The sequence below is a fragment of the Tachysurus vachellii genome, chromosome 2 (genome assembly GCF_030014155.1).
Source record: "Tachysurus vachellii isolate PV-2020 chromosome 2, HZAU_Pvac_v1, whole genome shotgun sequence".
In the NCBI taxonomy this organism is placed as follows: Eukaryota; Metazoa; Chordata; class Actinopteri; order Siluriformes; family Bagridae; genus Tachysurus; species Tachysurus vachellii.
In genome coordinates, this window is record NC_083461.1 from 29711057 (window position 1) to 29732503 (window position 21447).

Genomic DNA, 21447 nt, shown 5'->3' on the forward strand with positions numbered 1-21447 from the left:
TACGGTGGCCGGGAAGTGAAAAACACATTAACAAATCCGAAAACACATTAACAAATCCGAAAACAAATTAACAAATCCGAAAACACATTAACAAATCCGAAAACAAATTAACAAATCCAAAAACACATTAACAAATTAGAAAACAAATGAACAAATCCGAAAACACATTAACAAATCCGAAAACAAATTAACAAATCCTAAAACACATTAACAAATTAGAAAACAAATTAACAAATCCCAAAACACATTAACAAATTAGAAAACAAATGAACAAATCCCAAAACACATTAACAAATCCGAAAACAAATGAACAAATCCCAAAACACATTAACAAATTAGAAAACAAATTAACAAATCCCAAAACACATTAACAAATCAGAAAACAAATTAACAAATCCCAAAACACATTAACAAATCCCAAAACAAATTAACAAATACCAAAACAAATTAACAAATCCGAAAACACATTAACAAGTCAGACAACCCGGAAGAGGTTGGTATAGTTTGTGAATGGAAACTTACCATCATCGGACGAGAAACCTTTCATTCACCTTTATATCTTTAATGACAGTCGTCTTGTCCAATGATCGGTAAGTTTCCATTCACAAACTATACCTCCCGCTTCCGGGTTGTCTGAATCGGTGCACGAAACACATTAACAAATCAGAAAACACATTAACAAATCAGAAAACAAATTAATAAATCAGAAAACAAATTAACAAATCAGAAAACACAACGACATTTCAGACAACCCGGAAGTGGTTGGTATAGTTTGTGATTGGACAAGACACCTGTCACTCAAAGTATACATGAAGTCCAACAGTCTGCCGCAGGGAAAAGTTGGAATGGATGAATGGAATGGATTACTGTGGATTAATTCTGTTATTTTCTTGAACGGAGAACTTTATTTAAACGGAGAACTTTACACATTACACATAAGATTCCATACCTGTATATCTTGAGTGACAGGTGTCTTGTCCAATGATCGGTAAGTTTCCATTCAAAAACGATACACTACCGTTTCTGGGTTGTCTGTCGTTGTGTTTTCGGATTTGTTAATGTGTTTTCTGATTTGTTAATGTGTTTTCTGATTTGGTAATGTGTTTTCGGATTTGTTAATTTGTTTTTTGATTTGTTAATGTGTTTTTTGATTTGTTTGATTTGTTAATGTGTTTTTTGATTTGTTAATGTGTTTTCTGTGTTGTTAATTTGTTTTGGGATTTGTTAATGTGTTTTGGGATTTGGTAATTTGTTTTCGGATTTGTTAATGTGTTTTCGGATTTGTTAATTTGTTTTCGGATTTGTTAATGTGTTTTCGGATTTGTTAATGTGTTTTGCACTTCCACCGTAGTTTCAGGAACTTTACTTGAATAAAAAAGGCAATACTTTAAGAATAGGGATTTATGCTCTTGCCCATTGCTGACGGTTTTGTCGACAAACATTTGCACCGGAAGCTGCGAGCATCATCGCTAAATGCAAACAAACACTGAACTAGTCCCTGTATAATGATGTAACAACATATGATTGGCTAATACACACTCATTATCCATGCATGTAAATTGTAATTCAACCATTTATATTTACTTAACTTACATTCATTCATTCATTCATTCATCTTCTACCGCTTATCCGAACAACCTCGGGTCACGGGGAGCCTGTGCCTATCTCAGGCATCATTACTTAACTTACACTATAACATTATTATAAGATAATAAGGCCACATCCTGTTTACTTCCTGGTTTCTTGACCTTGTAGTTCACAGTCTATATACCTTATATGAGCAAAGAAAACGTGATTTTTATGTGAAGTTGTATAAAATGGTGCACTGACACTATCCCTGCTACTATGCCTAACCTTTGCTACCATAAATGTTTAATTTTTATTACTTTCCATGTCTGTTCTGCCACTGCTTTCAGTTCAGTTCTATGTTTTGTTCAATTCTAATCCAAATTAACCGATACAGAATAGCCACATGCCCGAAACACAGGCCCACCTCCTGTCTATAGATCTGCTAATCAAATAATATCACGTTTTCATTGCTATGATTTAAACAATATTTTCATCCAGTCACTTTTCACTTTTCTACTTGCCCACTTCTAATAAAATCACTTTTCTGAAGTTTCAGTGAATTTATTAGACTTCTACTATACGCTGATTTCTACTATACCCTTATTTTCATTTGCATGTCGTTACATATCACACATGTCGTTTTATATATGCTATGAAGTATGGAGAATAAAGGCTGTCAACATTTTAAATCCAGTTATTTTTCCAGCTTTAAGACAATCTCATGTGTTTAAAGCAGATGGTCTGAACAACGATCTGATCTCGGGCACGTCTATTCAAGAAAAAAACGCATCAGAAGTGTAAACATTTCTCATGTAGGGTGAGAGGTGGAGATTTGTACATGATTGACAGGGAACTAAACACATCTTCATTTCCTGATTTCTATTTATTTATTTATTTATTTATTTATTTATTTATTATTTAAATATTTTTGTATATTTATCAAATTACAGAACATGAGGCTATTCCAGGGAATAAAGTTTTTATTTAACACACTATATATATGATTATATTATTTTAGACATATTAGATAACTGGCACATGTTTAGTTTTTGCACATACTGTACTTTTGCACATAACACCTGCCATAACTTTATTTTGTCACGGACGCAGGATAAAAACGGACTCAAATGCAGGACAGCTTAACAGAAACAGGATTTATTAACTTCAAAAAACACGAAACAGGACAAAGACGACAGCAGACAAAGACAACAGAGGATTCCGTGCTTCACAAGGCAATGCGGCTCAATTAAATAATACAAATAATCAATAGACATGAGGGACAGGTGTGCAGAGGCGGGGAGGAAAAGACAAGGGCGTGGCAGACACGTGAACAAGGAACATAAACAAAAAGGCACATGGCCAAAGTCCAGGCAGAGTCCTGACATATTTATTGTTGTACATATACTCACATTTATCTGCACTTGTTCATTTATACAATTCATTTATTTATTTTTATTTTTTACTAGTTGAACATCTGATAGATGCTAAACAGCAGTTTAATATGTATGTACTATGCAATGACAAAATCTAACACTTTATCTATCTATCTATCTATCTATCTATCTATCTATCTATCTATCTATCTATCTATCTATCTAGAACTAACAATTCAAATAAAAAGCACAGAATGTCTTCTGTCGCAAGCAACAAATCTGTGCTATGCCTCTAATGCTAAACACAAAGCTTTGTTATGGCGATTCGATTCTGTTAAATTCTCTCACTTACTCAGTGTCCCACCTCAGCAGTACTCTGCCTCTGTAGTGCTGTTCATCTCTTTGAGCGAGACCACTAAAGGTTAATGTTGCGGATATTGATTTAAATGAACACTTACTTAAGATCATGAAGGCTTCGCTTACCATCTCGCACACAGACATGTACACACGCTTGGGGATAAAATCCTTCTGCAGGAGCTGATAAAGGCAGTCACGTTGAATACTAACGTTTCTTTAAATTTGCCCCAGGTTTACCGTTTAATCCTTCCGCTAGACTACAGATCGTAAGATTTGCTCCTTACAGATGAGAGACAGCTGGAGAATTATTTTTCCTCTTATACAACCTGCTAAAGTGGCTAAGTCGTTTTCAATCTTCGACTTAATACCTCGACATAGTACCTCAAACTTATTCTGGCATTTTTATGACTCAGCATAAATAGCAAAACAATGCTAATTTAAGAACATTAGAAGTACTAAAAATAACTGCTTGCTGTTATGTTGTTGTGTTTGCCTGGAAAACATCTGCCATAGAAAAAAGTGGCCTATTTACATGTACTCCATAATCACAGTATGTTAATAAAGACAGCTACATGCATTACTGATTGGCATGCTAGTAAATGCTAACCTGCTAGCTCTCTACGTCTGGGTGAGTGTGCTGGGATACTAGAATCAAGAACAAACCAGGTTCTGAGTTTCAGACCAGAGAGAATCTGTTTACCTTTGAGAACAGTTTGTGTTTTGGCTAGCTAGCAAACCAAAAGCTAGCTGTAGCAGCAGGAAATCTTATACTGTACAAGCTGAGAGGCTAGCTTTGAACCCTGGGAATCAAGTCAGCTAACAAAAGAGAATTATACAAAGATTTTAGACAATTTCTGGTGTTACAAGTTGACTATATAGAGTATAGATGAGATACCCATTAATACAATCTAACTCTTCATTAGCCAGACACAGCACTGCTGAAGCTAAACTAAGCTTTTTTTCCTCAACAATAAAATGGTGGCTCTTTTGGTCATTAAAAAATTAAAACAAAGTACACATAAAACATGTTAGCAAGACTTAAGACTTAAGAGTGGCTAGTCTGGAGAGCTTACACAATAAGCTGATGAAAGTGAAATAATGTTAGCTAAGCAGCTAACAATGATATGTTTTTAGCAGTTTAGATGTTTACTTATTAGGCTATAAGCTAGCTACACATCATTTCCTCTTTGTTAAACTTTCATTTTTATTAGGATAGACATATACAAGTCTAGAGAAGAGTAAAAACCTTTCTAATACATGCTAGCTTTTGTGCTGCATCCGTGAATGTGTACATAGCATAAATGCTCTGTGATGTTGTCTTGACTAGCATGAAATGAAATGCTGTATAAGACAGGAGTTATTTTAGATAGCAGGAATTTTGTTTGGCTTGATTTTGATACTTGAACACATTATAAATCAAAATAACAATCCATCACAATTCTACTAAAGCATCATAGCTTTTTTTCCTTCCTTCCTATCTGCTTACAAATCCTCATCACATTTTTTAAAGTTAATAAAATTACCTTATACTAATCACCGTTTTTTCAAACACACGACCTGCCTGTTCTTTTTTTGCATTTAATCAAACAATAAGTAAGTGTATACATACACACAGAGATTTGAGAGCTTCAGCAATAGCAATCATGGCTACTTGATTGGTCATGCTAATTCAGCTACTTTGAAGCAGAGTTTGAGAGAAAGAGAAAGAAAGGAGAAGAGGATGAGCTGGATGAGTGGCTATTTGGCAGCGAGACGTCGTAGCATTTGCCAACACCGCCAGCGGCCTGTGACAGAAGGAGTTCATTTTACTTTCCTCAGCTCCTCTTCCAGCAGCCAATGGCACAGACACGAGCAGCGAGAGATAATTAGTGTGCCCTCCGGCGAAGACTGAGAGAAAAAGAGGTGCTGACATTTGCCTTTGACACGACGGTAGCTAAATCTCAATAGTTCCAGCCATAAAAGTCCTAAAGGGCCAATCGTTTTTCCATTGTTGACGCAATGGCGTTGTTAAAAATCAACGTTTTCTGGGACAAGTGAGTTATAGATGGCTTACATCTTGCAGTGCATCATGGGAAGTGAAATAGGTGAAGCAGGAAGGAGGCTATGGACTAACAAGATGCAGAAAATACAGGACTGATAATGCTATGCTAAGCTTTGGTCGTGTAGCTTACATTAAAAGCAAGAAATTAATCACTAAATAGAATAACCCTGTTTACATGTACCGTATAATATTAATTAAGACACGTACTACTGACTAGAATGCTGGTAATTGGTAACATGCTAGCTGGGTGTGTGTGCTGGGAAACTGCATAACTGCAGCATCAGGAATCAAGAACAAACTAGGATCTGAGGTTCGGACCAGAGAGAATCTGATAACCTTTGAGAACAGCTTTTAGATATTTCAGGTGCTACAAGTTGACTATATAGAGTATAGCTCTAGAGCATGCTAACATACTAACATACTACGCTAACTAACAAACTAGCACAAAACATGTAAAACAAATTAAAACACTTGTTGTCTTGTTAACAACTTTGTGTAATGTTGTGCTTTCCTGTAACGTCTGCCACCTGGTTATACAATCGAAAACTCCACTAGCCAACCATAGAACCGGTGAAGTTATACAATGCTAATTTTGGAGCTTCACAGCACTACAATCATGGCTCATTTGTTTGGTCATTAAAACAACATGGTACACAAAACATATACAGTAAGCAAGACTTCTTACTTAAAATACAGGATAGTTTAATTGTGTCTTGAAAGGAAGTAGATGATAGGAAAGCTACACACATATATACATATATATGGTGTCTATGGACATACATTTACATATGTGTACACCATATACATATATGGTGCAGCCATAAATTTTCAAGCATCCCCTGCTAGATCCTCCTTCAGCCTGTGTCTGTCTCTCTGTCTCTGTCTCTCTCACACACTCACACACACAGACACACACACACACACAAACACAAACAAGCTCACACACATCAACAACCCCTCTCTTGTTTGATTCTTTACCTACATCAGGTTTCAGGGTTATACCAGGCGCCTGTTCCGCACATGCTCTGTCCCACACGTGTCACATTCAGCTCGATCTCGTGCTTCCCTTACCTCAGCAGTTTTTACATTTTAGTGCCCTCAATGTGTGTGTACGTTCATGCTTGATGTTATATATGTGTGTGTGTGTCTGTGTGCTATTAAACTATAACTCATCTTGCATGCATTGTCGTGGAGATTTATTAAAGGATGAAGGTATTGACGGATTTTCAGAATCCTAGCTTATTTGTTAATGTTCAATATTTGTTCTTCTTTTTAATACAAACTGCTTTTGCATCATGCTGTCTGAAGCCGAAGAAGGAGAGTGAGCAAAAGTAGAGAGAATATATGTGCTAAATAACAAAACTGTCTAGATGCACAGATAAAAATAAAATGTGTGTATCTACAAGTCTGGCCTTAGTGGGTTTAAACACACAATACATTTGCTGTGTTTCTGTCACAGTGCTGCTGAAGTCTGAAGTAGGACTGGTCAGGGACTTGCACAGATACGAAAATCAGATCGATACAAATAAGATTTGCAGCACATAAACAGATGAAACAACATTATTAATCTTATTTACCAGTATACATAGACTTATGGGACATTTTTCAGTCAGTATAAACAAATGAAATATTTTGTTGCCAGTCACGAAAGTCTGATATAAAATGAGTCAGGACTCATGGATTTTAGTGGTTGATATCACCATCAAATTTGAGCTGCTTATGTAAAAGCACTTGGAGCAACACGGAGAGCAAAACTGGGTTTGATATCACTATTTACTTTAAAGATTTGTATGGATAAAAAAAAATCACGTTTTTGTATTTTTGGAACTTTTCTATAAATTCATTGCGCCTAGAAGGCCAGTTACAAATAGAAATACTTCTGAAACACTACAAAGACCTGGTTGTCTAATTTCATATGAGCTTCATATTAACCATCACTGTGGGACATGACAAAGACATTCAATGATCAACATGAACACAACAAAAGAGAAGCAAATTCCATTTTTCGTCATCTAAGATTGTTTAACCATTGAGATGGAAAACCTTTTAGTAAAGAGGTTTATTTACCATTTAGGGAAGGAGTCTCCGGTCTGTAACTGGGAAAATCTACAAGACTTTGTATGTTACTTTTCGATTTCGGAGACTCCTTCCCTAAATGGTAAATAAACCTCTTTACTAAAAGCTTTTCCATCTCAATTGTAACTGGGAACATCTACAAGACTTTGTGTGTTACTTTCCGATTTCTCTTTGTGCTATTAGGAATTCATTTGATTCTATGATTTTTCCCAATTTTAATTTTAATTTGTAAATAGAGTATGACATGCCTTTATTTATAAAATTAAAAAACAATGTTATTACAGGCTAATTGTAATTAAAGTATAAAGCACTCAAAAACCACTTGAATTTCAAAATTGGATGCCATAGGTATATATAACCATCATCATCAAAGATCTGATCAAATGATTTGCTCAAGCTGAATCCAAGACAAATATCATATTGAATTTGACAACTATTTTGAAAACATTTTAATGCAATGTTACTCATTTATTATGCTTTATTTTATATTTTAATTTATCATATTCATTATATATTATGTAATAACAATACCTGTATAAAAATAATTTTTAAAAAATCTTACTTTTAAACTGATTTTATTTTTCTTAAAGGGTGCCAACATTTTTGCAACTGACTCTGAGTAAAAAAAAATATATATTTATTTACATCGCCTGATTTTGTTTAAAATCACCACATGATTATACTTAATTTTATTTCAATATATATTAAATTTTGTTGTATGCTCAGTTTGAGATCGGATTCCTCTGCTTTTTTTTATTTTTTATTTTTTTTTTTTGCGAAAGCTTCATAACTGACATCATTACTTCCAGATCTGAAGGGTCAAACTAATCAGAAGGATGTGTGCAAGATCAAACATGTTATTACAGCAAAAGCGTGTGCTGTGACTGGCCGTTTCAGGGTGGATGAACAAAATGGCCGCCAGGAGGAGCAGACTAGTGTGTAGCAGTGACTGTGTTCCACAGCATCTTTATGGATCACGTGTCACATACTGTTCTTCAGCTTGTTTTAAATTTTAAGCACGTTTTACAATATTCTTATTTGTTCTTGCATTCTCTGGATCTTCCTCTGCCTGATAGTGAAGAACAGACAGACCGAAATCAGATAAAGTATCTAGAAAGGATCTTAATCCTAATCAAATACTCCAGGAAGGATCAGCAAGCAATTTAACATTAATCACACTGAGTTAGCATAGTGGTGATGGATGGAGTGTTACAGAACCAGAGGAGGCAAATTAGCCTCATTTAAATGAATTTATTTTTTACCTCAGTTGAGCTGACAATAATATTGTTTCTCACAGGAAAATTTACCTAGTAATAACCCTCTGTGGTAAATTTATTTAGCTCAATGATTTATCTCTATGAATAAATATTACCTTGCTAGCTAAAATAACCCAGCACATGTGCTTTAGTCAGTTAGCTAGCTAGCTAGCAATAAACCCAGTTCCCTTTCGAGGGAACTCGACGCTGCGTCAGGGCTGACGCTATGGGAATGCTTCTTTGAGGAAGTTGTGTCTGAAGCTCTGTGTGCACACACGCCATTTAATGGCTCGGAAAGGACACGTGACGTGGTGATTACGTGCCAGCAAGTCCATATAGGGCCATCTACGTCACGCTGCTCCAGCTTTCTTTGTGTTCAGGAAGCGCTCTGTGTATGTGTGTCATTTGTCACTGTCTGTCAAGTGCAGGGAGGGAAAAAATATATATTTTAGGGAAAGCTAAGCGAGGGACATAAAATATGTTACAGTCCAAGCATTTTAAGATTGTAAATGTAACATCCCCGCTTTATTACGGGGGATGACACGCACTCTCTTTGTGAGGTGTGTTTGGGAGAGGAGCATGCACGGTCGGCTCTCGAGGGAGCCGGCTGCGTGCATTGTGAGGGTTTCCCTCTTCGCACTCTCCGATCCCACCTGGCTATATTTTCACAATCAGCTGCGCCTCGTGGTTCAAGTCCTGCATCCGCCGAGGCGGCACAGCGGCTCTGATCATGGGGTTCGCAGGTCGAGTTAGCGGAGGCGGAGCAAGAGACGGGTGTTTCCCTTTCTCTTGCCCTCTCCCCTGACTCCGTTCGCTTGGTTTCGGTTTTGGGAGCTCGCGCTGCGATTTTGAATTTGGATTGGCCTGAAGAGGAAGTTCTAAGCTAGACGACCGCTTTCTGACTTCAGGCCGCAGGCTACATGCACGCAGGCGACTGCTGTTTTTTCCTGACCTCCATGCTGAGGTGTCGAGGTCTTGGAGAAATCCACTTTCAGCACGCGTTTATTTCTCCAGCCATGTCTAATTATTCAGCCATTATAGGGCTTGAAACCCATGGCTATGGGGTGATGCCTAGGGTTGAAGAGACGCTCGCGGGCTATCTCTCACCTACATCACCTGCATGGAGGAGACCTGCCCTCCCGTCCATGCCCTGTAGGACCACTTCAGCCCTCATGGGTAAGGCTTATACAGCAGCAGGCCAAGCAGGTGCAGCTCTGCACACAATGGCAGTCTTGCAGGCAGACCAGGCTGACCTGCTGGCAGAGCTTGACGGTGGTGAGGGGTTGGGACCTCAGGCGATATCTGAGCTCCGCCGAGCCACTGACCTTGCGCTCCGTGCCACGAAGCAGACGGCCCGCTCCATAGGCCGTTCAATGGCTGTGCTAGTTGCCACGGAGAGGCACCTGTGGCTTAATCTAACTGATATAAAGGATAAGGATAAATCCTTTCTCCTGGACACCCCAGTTTCACCTCAGGGTTTGTTCAGTGACGCAGTGAATACTGTCGTCGACAGACACCAGGAGGTGAAATGCCAGTTGGCAGCGTTCAGGGAGTTTCTCCCTCGCCGCGGCGAGCAGCCTGGGCCATCATCCAGCCGCTCCTTGCCCCCTTCTAGTTCACTCAGGGTAGTGAAAAAGGTTAGCGTGGCAGCCCGTGCCCCCCTGTCTAAGACTAGGGAGGCCGGTCAGCGTGCCCGGGCCCAGACCCGTCAGGTGAGAGGGGACCTTAGGTCCATCATTTCAGCCAGGCGAGTCACAAAGGAGTCCTGATGCCCGAGGGCTGGGGTTCCTAGGAGCGTCCTATTCAGGAACGCTCCCCCTACTGCCTGCCCCGCCTCCTCCACCATTTCGGGGGCAGTAGGGTCTGTGCCTGTTCTCCTTCCTTGCATGGATCTCCCTGGGTTAGCACCTGCCAGTGCGCTGTTTCAGGGCACCCAGGAGTTCGGTGCGAGGTCGGACTGTCGGACACCCAGGCAGCGTGGGAACTTCTGCCTGGGGTGTCTCAGTGGGTCCTGGATACTGTGAGAAAAGGGTACAGGATCCAGTTTTCCTCCCATCCTCCGTGCTTCCATGGTGTGTTGCCTACAATTGTGGGCAGGCATCAGGCGGTGTTCCTCCAAGAGGAACTCCTCTCACTTCTGAGGAAAGGGGCCATAGAGCATGTTCCCCTCCCAGAGCGGGACTCTGGCTTTTACAGCTGATATTTTGTTGCTCACAAGAAGGAAGGGGGGGCTGCTTCCGATTTTGGACCTGTGGGCTCTGAACTGTACTTTGAAGACCTACAAGTTCAAGATTCTCACGCTCAAGCTTATTGTGTCCCAGATCAGGTCCAATGACTGGTTTGTGATGATCGACCTCAAAGACGCCTATTTTCACATAGGCATTCTGCCAGAGCACAGGAGGTTTCTCAGGTTCGCTTTCGGGGGCGAAACGTACCAGTATTTTGACCTCCCTTTTGGCCTAGCACTTTCACCACATACGTTCACGAAGTGCATGGATGCTGCCCTGGCACCGTTGCATCTCCAGGGCTTCCGTGTACTGAATTACCTGGAAGACTGGCTCATTCTGGCCCAGTCAGAGGCTATGGCGGCCAGTCATCGAGATGCTGTGCTTGCCCACATGAGGTCTTTAGGCCTCAGGCTGAACCCAGGAAAGTGTGTGCTTTCTCCATCTCAGAGAACCACCTTTCTGGGAGTAGTTTGGGACTCCACCACGATGCGGGCACATCTGTCTCCCACTCGGGTGGCTTCCATCTTGTCAGCAGTAAAAGCTATTCAGCTAGGCCGAGGCCTCTCTTCCGCCAAGGCACAGAGGGTGCTTGGCCTCATGGCAGCTGCAGCCAACATTATCCCTCTGGTTCTGCTTCACATGAGGCCATTCCAGCTCTGGCTCAGGGGTGCGGGCTTTCATCCCCGCAGACATCCCCTCAAGGTTATAAGGGTTACACTCCGTGGGCTTCGTACCCTTCTTGTGTGGAGGAGACCCCGGTTCCTGGCCTTGGGCCCCACTCTAGGGGCGTGTCACCGTCGCAGGACTCTTTCGACGGACGCCTCACTTTTGGGCTGGGGAGCGGCCTTGGATGACCGCCCGGCCCAGGGTCTATGGGAGGGCCCCTATCTAAATTGCCTGGAGATGAGGGCTGTGTTTCTAGTGTTGAGACACTTTCTCCCACACCTCAGGGGCTGCCATGTCTTAGTACGGACAGACAGCACTGCAGTGGTGTTGTATATCAGTCATAAAGGCGGTCTGCGTTCGTGCCCCCTGTTCAGGTTAGCACAGCAGATTCTGCTTTGGGCAGAGACCAGGCTTCTTTTGCTCAGAGCAGTTTTCATCCCAGGGCGTGTAAATCGAGAGGCAGACTTCCTGTCAAGGCAGGTGCTGAGGCCCGGGGAGTGGCGTCTCCACCCCCACGTGGTGGAGCAAATTTGGCAGATTTTCAGCCAGGCAGAAGTGGATCTGTTCGCCTCCGAGGAGTCGACCCACTGTCCGCTGTGGTTCTCACTCTCATCCAGCCCCGTTGGGCCTGGAAGCCTTGGTATGGACGTGGTCGAGGCTCCATCTGTACGCCTTTCCCCCGGTAGCTCCGGACCTGATCTCCCTCCTGAATGGCACTCCATGGGAGGTTCCCGTCAGGAGGGATCTCCTCTCTCAGGTGCAGGGGGCAATCCTACACCCCCGCCCCGAGTTGTGGAAGCTTTGGGTCTGGCCCCTGAGGGGGACCAGTTCCTAGAGGCAGGCATCTCATCTGAGGTTGTAGAGACTCTAGAGACTGAGGCCTTCCTGTAGACCACGCCTTCCCTCCTGGGACCTCTCTGTGGTCCTGGAGGGGCTGCTGGAAGCCCCCTTTGTGCCCATGGAGTCAGCCTCTGAGAGGTTTCTGACCCTGAAATTGGCTCTGCTTCTAGCCTTGGCATCTCTCAAAAGAGTGGGTGATTTGCAGGCTTTGTCGATCGCCCCCGCCTGCCTAGAATTTTCCCCTGGCATGTACAAGGCTATTCTGCACCCCAGATATGTCCCTAAGGTGCCCAGGATGGCGGGTTGTCCAATCATCCTGCAGGCCTACTGTCCCCCGCCCCATGAGTTGGTGGAACAGGAGAGGCTGCATTTGCTTTGCCCAGTAAGGGCCTTGAGGGCTTATGTCTACTGCTCTAGCTTATGGCGTAACTCCTCCACCCTTTTTGTCTGTTTTGGGGGCCGGAATGGGGTAATCCGGTTTCCAAGCAGCGCCTGGCACACTGGGTAGTGGAGGCCATTACTCAGGCCTACGAGGCGCGTGGTCTCACTTCGTCTCTAGGCATCAGGGCCCACTCTACTAGGGGTATTGTCTCGTCCAGTGCTTTGGCCAGGGGTGTCCCAATTGAAGATATTTGTGCTGCGGGAGGATGGTCCTCTGCTCACACCTTTATCAGGTTCTATGGCCTGGACTTGGACCCCACTCCAGGGTCGCAGGTCCTGCAGGGCCTTTAATGTAACTGCTCGTGCTCTCTCGCGGCCTCTGGTGCAGTCATCGACCGGTGCGAGGCGGCGTGGGTATTGGCGTTCCCATAGTGTCAGCCCTGATGCAGCGTCAAGTTCCCTCGAAAGGGAACTACACCAGGTTACGTATGTAACCCGGTTCCCTGAGAAGAGAACGAGACGCTGTGTCGCTGGCCACGCCCCGGGCGTCCTCTCGCGCTTCCAAAAATTGAAGCTGGAGCAGCGTGACGTAGATGTCCTTATATGGACTTGCTGGCGCATAATCACTTCGTCACGTGTCCTTTCCGAGCCATTAAATGGCGTGTGCACACAGAGCTTCAGACACAACTTCCTCAAAGAAGCATTCCGATAGCGTCAGCCCTGACACAGCGTCTCGTTCCCTTCTCAGGGAACCGGGTTACATACGTAACCTGGTGTAGTTTGGTTACTTTACTCATTCAGCTATGTAATGATCATGAATAAATGTAACTTAAAGGAAGTTTGTTAAAACTATAATATCCTAGCATGTAGGTTAAAGGCAGAAAAATAGCTAGCAATTAACCCACATTATCATCAGTAAATGTAACTTATTGGTCGATTGCTACCTTTATGGCTAGAATTTCCTATCACATAAACTAAAGTTCGTTAGCTACAGTAGCTAGCAATAAAACCACTATGGTAACTTTACTGACTCTAATAAATAAACATTAACAGAAAATATATCAAGTTCAATTTGTTAATTCAGATCCCTACAGATCTGAATTAACAAATAGTCTCAGATCATGTAAGTTAAAAGAGTTTAGCTAGCTAGCTATTAGTAAACCTACATAGATATCTATACATAGACGTCGCCTTGGGGTCCTAAAAATGCATCAAAAACTTTTGTGGTTATTTAATAAACCAATACAATTTAAATGTTTAAATTAACATGTATAGTCACAATATTGTAGCAGTATTGCATGCAGTAGGCTAAGGTAAGTAGTGATTGTTCATTTGAAGTTTACTCAAGTGGAAGAATGTAAGTAATATACTTAGACCTACTAGCACTATGCATTATATTTTGAAAACATAGATTATCTTAATATCAAAACCTTAAATTTTCTCTGGACTTAATGATAAATACATGTCTGACCTTTGGAACGAACCAAAAAAAAACTAGAAAATCGCATTCATGACAATTTATGGTGATTTTATTACTTTGCCTACATTGACGCTGATGCATTAAGAGGACGGGGTCCCCTGTACGAAGATGCGTAGGCCGCTCAATTGACCCATACGTTCCAATGCACTGCCGTATACAAGGCGACATCTCGTGTATATATCTATGGTAAACCTACTGTGGTAACTATATTCAGCTAAGTACTCACTCACTCACTCACTCATCTTCTACCGCTTATCCGAACTACCTCGGGTCACGGGGAGCCTGTGCCTATCTCAGGCGTCATCGGGCATCAAGGCAGGATACACCCTGGACGGAGTGCCAACCCATCGCAGGGCACACACACACTCTCATTCACTCACGAAATCACACACTACGGACAATTTTCCAGAGATGCCAATCAACCTACCATGCATGTCTTAGGACCGGGGGAGGAAACCGGAGTACCCGGAGGAAACCCCCGAGGCACGGGGAGAACATGCAAACTCCACACACACAAGGTGGAGGCGGGAATCGAACCCCAAACCCTGGAGGTGTGAGGCGAACATGCTAACCACTAAGCCACCGTGCCCCCCAGCTAAGTACTCATCATCAGTAAATGTAACTTAAAGGCAGTTTGTTAGCGCTAAACTGTAATCTCCTAGCATATAAGCTAAAAGCAGGTACACAGTATATCTTAAACAGGATAAAGACATTGTTTTGATTTTTTTTTCAGTGAGAGCTAGGCAAGCTACAGTAGCAAAAGTTGGTTTCGTGTGCTAATTTTAGTCCATAAGTAAGTAAGTAAGTGAATAGAGATGATAGATACAACTCGCAGGTGCTAGCACTTAAATTGAAGCAAACAGGATAGATTAGTGTTTAGTATTTTTCAAAGGCTAGGAGGGTTTGTTCTCATTTTCATCATTACACTATCCTTTGTATGAGGGAAAGAGTTAGCGAGGAGTTTTGGTTACAACACTAGAGGCTTTGAGGATGACATTATTCGCCTCAGTGTGACGTGACAAATCGTGCCTTTGGAAAAGAAATAAATGTTGCTTTTCCCTCAGTGTGTGAAGTGACAATGTCTTTACAGCATTAATATATCCCACATTTCTCTCTTTTCAGTCCTACGATGAGGAAATAGCCCATAATGCAGATTTACCAAGTCTGTCACGTCTCTGTTAAAAATTCATGCTTGTGTTGCTACTGCGACAAACGTTTGTTGTGTAGCGCACTTTTTTTGAACGGCCCCTAAGGGCAGAGTGAGCCACTGACTCGTGAATTTATGCCGCTGCGTAAATGGGCTGACATTTCACACCAGCCGGCTTCAGAAAGCACCCCGACATTGGCGTGGTGCTGAATTTAAGAGGTGCTTAGCCATCTGTAGACACCATTGTTTTGTAGCCTCTCTGTGTGCGGTTTGCTCTGCATGTGTTCTCTCATCTCCTGCTTTTTTTTTACTGGCACACCCTGAAGCAAAAATAAAGTAAAAGTGTTTTTATTTTTTTTAAATAACTACAGATTCCTGATATACATAAGTACTGATCAGAAAAAACACTTATACGAGCAGAACGGAGACAAAGACGATATTGATGATGAATTGTACAGTATGCCATTATAAATTCTTTTTATTAAATTTTTAGGTAAATCTATTTTAAAGCAGCATTTTAATAAAATTTTTCTTTTTAAATTTCTAATCAGAAATAGTCATATTTGTATATATTTTGTATTTTAATAAATATATATCTTTCATCTATCCCACTAGACATAACAAGGTTGTTTCTTATTCTAGATTTGATGAATGAAATTAGATTTAAGGCAGAAGAACAGTGAGAATCTGCTCAGTGTTGATCTGATGATCTGTAGACTTCAAGAAAAAAATCTAATATTTGTTGCAAGCTTGTCAAATGCAACATCATGTTTTTGATAAAGATTTCGCATCACCAGGTTTTCTTCTCAGGTAATGTGCAGAATTTCAGATGAAGCTGGAATTCATTCATGTTTCTTAATTGAGTTATAAGCCTGTCATTTCTAAAGACAAGTTGTTTACATTTTTTTTAAAAAAGGAAGTGTCATTACACAGAGTGCTTTATCACCAAATTTTGGAGAAAACAAGCTCCAGACGGCCAAGTCAGCATACATTTTAAACACATTTTTATTCTAGCTCTTGAATAATACACATGAGGTCAGTGAAAACAGCTGGAGAGATAGACAGAGGGTCGGACAGAGGGTGCTGATGAGGTTCAAGTACGAACAAACTATTCTTCAGTCCAAAAGCTGAAACTTAACCATTGGCTATAAAGCTAATGAAGCATCGCATGCATTAATTATTCACACTCTCAGTCTCTGCAGAACTCACACTTCACTGTGTGAAACACAACACTTCAGGGTGAGTCATGTTTTGTTTGGGTCCACTTGAGATTCCTTTTCCAACTTTTTCAGTAGATTTTCTTTGACTTTAGAACTGTGCTTGATTAATGATAATTGGTGCCTCTTTTATGGCACTGGATGACAAATCACTGTTGATTGACAGATTAAATCCCAAACATAAAACTGTTTTGTGTGTAATTGTGATTGCATGGAAGACTTTCCATGGCTGAATATGCTTCTTCACTGACCAGGATATTATGAGTTTAAATCCCAGGACTTCCAGGAAGCACAAATGCTTAACTTACTCCTCATCCTTTGTCAGAAATTGATAAACATAAAATACTTCACTTAATTACAGCCTGGAGTGATTTTATGAGACTATAAAGTTTCTTTTCCATCAGGGAAGTGTTTATAGCCGTTGTGACCTGCTGAGAGACATTAACTGCGAGTCTGGAATACAGAGGTTATAGTGGCTTCAATAGTTCAGACATCCATTCTCAGTTTAGCTCCCAGGACACGGGATTAAATTGTAGTTTAATTTATTTACTGCTTAAATGCCAGAATTAGTCTAGTCTTCTGGTGTGCTGCTTATCATGTCCTATAACACATTTGTGCTGCTGAGGTTTGAAGAGTTATCCTTCACTAACACACCCAGTTTGTCTCATGTAAGTAAGGCTTTGGGAGAAAAACTTATAGTTTTTTAACACTTTGGGGAAGAACCACATATGGCTGTGATGGTCAGGTATCCAAATACCGCTGCTCATATGGAGTATACATTTTCAATCATTATCAAACTGTGTAGCTGTTAGCTATCGTACATCAACCTACGCATCAAACCGGGTACTAGGTGCACTTCACTTCAGCTTCTCAGGGAGGACAGAGCATGGAGGAAAGCCAAGGATTTTACTCAGAACTTTATTTATTCATTCATTCATTCATCTTCTACCGCTTATCCGAACTACCTCGGGTCACAGGGAGCCTGTGCCTATCTCAGGCGTCATCGGGCATCAAGGCAGGATACACCCTGGACGGAGTGCCAACCCATCGCAGGGCACACACACACACACACTCATTCACTCACGCAATCACACACTACGGATAATTTTTCAGAGATGCCAATCAACCTACCATGCATGTCTTAGGACCGGGGGAGGAAACCGGAGTACCCGGAGGAAACCCCCGAGGCACGGGGAGAACATGCAAACTCCACACACACAAGGCGGAGGCGGGAATCGAACCCCCAACCCTGGAGGTGTGAGGCGAACGTGCTAATCACTAAGCCACCGTGCCCCCACTTTATTTATTTATTTATTTATTTTATTTTTTGCTTTATATTTTATTTAGAGAGGAGGCAGCTAGATTTATGTCATGATTTATTTCAGACATGCATTTATTCAGAACTAGTAGTAGTAATAGTAGAAGTTTATTTTATTTTTATTTGTTTATTTATTTATTTATTTTAATTAATTAATTAATAAATTAATTATTTTTTTTAATACAGCCGTAAATCCGTTTTCTACATCGTAACAATATTCGGTTTATTTTAACTTCCTTATGTCTGAATTTTTTGTTAATTAATTTATTTAATTTAATTTTATTTTATTTATTTATTTATTTATTTATTTATTTATTTATTTATTTATTTATTTTTTTTTTTTTTTTTTAAAGAACTCGCCATTTCCGGTCACTGACAGAAACAGGAAGTAGTTGTATCACTATGGGGACTGGGGATGACAAGAAGTTGGCGGTTTCTTTAGCCAAACATTCTTACTGGTTCGACTTTTGGGTTTTTATGTTGTTCGACATCGCATTTTTTCTCTTCGTGTATTTTGTTGTTCCATAAACGGTAAGACGAAATGGATAACGATAGCGTTACACACTTATGCAGGCTACGTGCTAACAAGCTAGCTAGCTGCGTGGATAACGTCACGTACTCACGTTTATTATTGCGCAACTTAGTTATTCCTTGTATAAATTGTACGTTTTAATTTCTAAAGTATATCAGATTTCTCTAGCGTGTAGTTTAACGTTACTAGATATTAGAATTCTTCGATTTGTGAACTAGTTTATTTGTGTTATTAACTTATAAACTTCACACACAGACAACAAATACTGTTAATCTAAAGTTGTGGAAAAAGTTATAATATAATAAGCATATTATAAAACATAGATATAACATGATACAGGCACAAATAACACTATACCAGACAATACAGACATAAATAACACTGTACTATACAAGACAATATAGACATAAATAACACTATACTATACAAGACAATACAGATGTGATACAATAGACAGTACGAGTATTAAATACGAATATTGAATATGACAGATCGGTTATGTACATAAAATGTGAGAGTGCCTGGTAGTGCAAATAAGAGTATTGTGTAATATTATGCTTTTTGTACAATATGCAGTAGTGTGTGTAACATATACTGATGATGTGATGACTGGCGGTTCTGATAATGCACTACTTATAGATATGAAGCAGGGAATATAATTATGGTGTGTTGTTAATCAGGGTGATAAGGGGCCTGGGGAAAGAAACTGTTCCTGTGTCTGGCAGTTTTGGTAAACAAAGCTCTAGTGCCTGCCATAGAGGAGAAGCTGAAAGAGGTGGTGTTTAGGGTGCGAAGGGTGAGTGATGATTTTTCCTGCCCGGTTTCTGGTTCTTGTATGGTGAGTCCTGGGGAGTGGGCAGGGGGGCACCAGTTATTTTTTCTGCTGTTTTTACTGTGCGTTGCAGTCTGTTCTTGTGCTGTTTTGTTACTGCTCTAAACCAGATGGTGATGGATGTGCACAGGACAGATTCAATGACTGCAGTGTAGAAGCGCATCAACAGCTCCTGTGGCAGAACGTACATCCTTAATTGATGTAGAATGTACATCCTCTGCTGGGCCTTTTTGATGATGGAGTTTATGTTGCAATCCCATTTCAGGTCTTGGGAAATGTTAATGCCCAGAAACTTGAAGGACTCCACAGAAGACACAGGGCTGTTGGATATTGTGAGGGCGAGTAGTGTTGAGGGGTCTTTATTAAAGTCCACTATCATCTGCACAGTTTTGAGGGTGTTTAGCCCTAGGCTGTTCTGACTGCACCATAGCACCAGCCGCTTCACCTCCTGCTGGTATGCAGACTCATCACCATCTTGGATGAGACCGATGAGTGTAGTATCATCTGCAAATTTCAGGAGTTTAACAGTTGGGACACTTGAAGTGCAGTCATTGGTATAGAGGGAGAATAGCAGTGGGGAGAGCACACATCCCTGAGGAGTACCAGTGCTGACTGTCCGAATACTGGCGGAAACACCTCCCAGTCTCACCTTTTGTTTCCTGACTGTCAGAAAGCTAGTGCTTCTTTTGTGGTTATTAGACAGATGCTGATCGTCCACAATACAATCTCCTGATTAAGGCGTATTCAAACGATAACATTTTAGCACTTAACTTTCAAGCAGATGTTAGAATTCAGATGGTCAGTTGAAATGCACTATTTGTGTTCAATGACTCTGCACCACATTTACTGCATTTCTAATATCATAATCCACTGCTAATAAATCTGCTGGAAAATATTGAAAACTGTAAATAATCATGTACCTGTCTGTAATTGTAGGTTTCTGAAATCTGGACAAGATGAAAGGACCCAAGACTGTGGCTCATCTGCAGAAGAGATGACTGTTAAAGTGCGCAAAACACACACACCTCACATGTTCCGTAATGAAAATGTGTCTACATCTCATAGTTTTTTTTCAAAACAGACATCGTGTAATTGCTGCTCAGTTCCGATGTTCTCAGATCAGTCGAGTCAATATGCACAGTAGGGTTGTTAGAAAAAGAAAGTATGTGTACACAAACAAAAGAGACTCGTTTTATTCCCCGGAACATTTCTTCTTCCATTAGAAATCATAGTGTAAACGTTCTGTCAAACCAGTCACACTTTAGTGATATAGAAGTACATGTTCCTGCCTTTTTCAGCAAATGTTCAGCACGTGTTCAAATACAAGCATACTTGATCATGTTTCTTTAGTGTATGTGTGTGTAGACCATGACTCACTCATCTGCTGATTAGTTTTTTTGTTTCGGCTACAGGAAATAAGCATCTGTTGCATGTTTAAACAGAACTGGGTCTAAATATTTCCTCTCCTGTTCTTTTGCAGTTGTCTGATGGCTGTGTCCTGTGGCTTCAGCTGTGGCTTCAGCTGATCTCTTGCTAACCTTTTACCACCGAATCCAGTCCCTGCCCTGGTTCCGCACACCAGCGCTTTAAAACATACCATTAACATTCCTTTCCAGACCCTAATGCCTCTCCAGAACCTTGAGTAACATGAAATCAATCCGGGCTAAGTTATTTTTGTATATTTCACCTGATAATAATTAGAATATTTGTGTGTGTGTGTGTGTGTGAGAGAGCAGATTATCAGTGTGAATGAGTGATAGAATTGTACTGAAAATAAAATAAAAAACTAAGCTATTTTCTGGAACCTCTAAATGGAAAGTATTTTCTTTCATATAAAAATATTGTATTCTCAGTGCTAGACAAATTACATGGTGTCTCAAAAGTCACCAAATATAGTCCTCTGTTTTCCTCACATCTCTGTGGTCGACTCTTGAGCCAGCGCTCTATGATGTCCCCAAACCTATTAACAAATTCACAAAGACTGCACATGTTGCGGACCGACCGAGAAGTGAGCGTCTATGGAAGTTGACTGGCGTCCATGTTTCATGAAGACTTTTGGGACACACTGTATAAATATATTTGAAATACATTTGGAGCTAAAGTCAAAGTGATCTTTGTCATTCAGCCAGGCAAC

General features: G+C 40.8%; 1 long non-coding RNA gene across 1 annotated transcript; it reads left to right on the forward strand.

The window, feature by feature from the left end:
• Window positions 1–18321: 18321 nt before the first annotated feature.
• On the forward strand, window positions 18322–21117 carry LOC132860618 (uncharacterized). Its single transcript, XR_009649863.1, has 3 exons — window positions 18322–18480; window positions 20250–20319; window positions 20794–21117. It is a non-coding gene; the product is annotated as an uncharacterized LOC132860618 (long non-coding RNA).
• Window positions 21118–21447: the final 330 nt, after the last annotated feature.